Source organism: Balaenoptera borealis (genome assembly GCF_965194805.1).
Source record: "Balaenoptera borealis genome assembly, chromosome: 12".
Taxonomy (NCBI): domain Eukaryota; kingdom Metazoa; phylum Chordata; class Mammalia; order Artiodactyla; family Balaenopteridae; genus Balaenoptera; species Balaenoptera borealis.
In genome coordinates this window covers 54,743,839-54,745,719 of record NC_138869.1, presented here as the reverse complement: position 1 = coordinate 54,745,719, position 1,881 = coordinate 54,743,839, and the positions used below count along the sequence as shown (strand labels likewise).

Sequence of the window (1,881 nt, the reverse complement as noted above, 5' to 3'; positions counted from 1 at the left end):
ATTGACACTTTCCAAGGAATACCTTGTCCCCAGGGAAGGCTGCTGTAGTTTTTAACATGCAGAGATGGCCCTTTTATTGCTCTCTTCACATGGAACGTGCCTCCCTTGGGAGTGCAGTCAGCTCAGATCTGAGCCCTTTCCCACCACAGTAATCCTGAGATAAATTAATTTGGAAACCTTCCTGTCATCCCCGACATCCTTGTCAGTCTTCATCTCCTCTGCTGGACTCCTTTCTCCCTCGCCTCCTGGCCCAAGCTCTTCTAGTCTTCCTGTTTTGTCTCTAGCTCTGTCCACTTCTTCCATCTCAAGACTTTCCATTGAGCCCAAAGAAACCCGCTTTTCCTCCTTAACAGCTTGAAATTTCTCTTCTCCTTCTGGTATCAACATATACATTTTTCTCTAATGAGGACATTTGCCCCCTGAAGTTATCTCAGTCTTGTGCTGCTCATGCTTTTGTACTTCGTATACCCCAGGCTTTGGAGGTAGGTTGGAATTTCTCATCAGGTTTTTGCCATAGGACTTTCTGCTCTGATGGAAGTGTTTACTGTATTTCCATGCTGTCCAACATGGTAGCCACAAGCTAAACATGACTGTGGAGCACTTGGAAGGTGTTTAGTGTCACTTAGGAAGTGATTTTTTAATTTAATTTTATTAATTTAAATTGAATGGTCAAAAATGGCTACTGTCTACAATATTGGACATCACAGTTCTAGACCGTTTCTCCTCCACCCTCAAGTAAAAGGATATATTTGATTCTAGAGATACCACCCTCTGCCCTTTAACCTCTAACTAATTCAGTTAATCAGCTGAACTGATCAATTCTTTGTCTCCTGGTTTGCTGTCATGTATTCAGTTTCAAGTCCTGCCGTTACTCTGGGTAACTTCAACTTATACACATGTAACTCCTGTTCAATGCCTGATGCCCCAATTCTTTTTTTTTTTTTTTTTTACTTTTATTTGCATTTATTTTTTTGCAGCATTTATTCCCGGGCCGTAAGTTTTTGTTTCTTCAATTTCTTCTGGGATATCTTTTTCTTCTGGGCAACCTCCTCTTCTGGTTTAGGAACAATCTGTTCTTTTTCAGTAAGGATCATCTCAGTGTGGCAGGGAGAGCTCATGTATGGGTTGATCCGACCGTGAGCTCTGTATGTCCTGCGCCGCATCTTGGGGGCTTTGTTCACCTGAATATGCTCAATGACCAGAGAATCTACATCTAAGCCCTTAAGTTCAGCATTACCCTCTGCATTTTTGAGCATGTGCAGTAAAAATTCAGCACTCTTTTTGGGCCACCGACCCTGCGTCCAGCCCCACTGTTTGGCCTGGGCACACCTACCAACTCCACCATTGTAACGACGGAACGGCACACACTGCTTCTTTAAAGTGACATCCTTCAGATACTTGGTGGCTTTTCAGATATGCATACCCTTAATGGCCTGGGCTGTTTCACGAGTGTTCTTAAAGTGAACACGAAGATTTGAACCTCTTGACTTGCATGATTTTGTGGGGTTTTCTGGGTCAAGTGAATAGCGAACGATTTTTAGAGGTCACCTCAGGCCGCTGACCGGAAAAGGCCCCAATTCTTAATATTCTTACATTTAATTTACTCTGCCCCATAAGTTACTCACACCTGAAATGTTAAAGTCAAACCATGCCGTCTTCTGACAGCCTGCAACATAGCTGAGAGGAGAAAGGTTAGATAATGATGTTGTTTGCCTCTTAGATGGCCCATCTACTAGAAAGTGTTCCCTGATGCTTCAGTTTATATTTAAGAAATCTTCCCTACTATAAACCACCACCAACCTGGTCCATGACATTGCAGCACTTAATACTATTCCAACATAATACACTGTAGCACTTAACAGCACTGACTGTAGCTACCTC

The 1,881-nt window shown here is 42.8% G+C and overlaps 1 pseudogene across 1 annotated transcript; it reads right to left on the bottom strand.

Annotated features, from left to right (window-relative positions):
• Positions 1-939: 939 nt before the first annotated feature.
• On the bottom strand, positions 940-1,541 carry LOC309607351 (large ribosomal subunit protein uL22 pseudogene; annotated as a pseudogene). Its single transcript has one exon. The product of its transcript is annotated as a large ribosomal subunit protein uL22 pseudogene (transcript).
• Between the last annotated feature and the right edge of the window lie 340 nt (positions 1,542-1,881).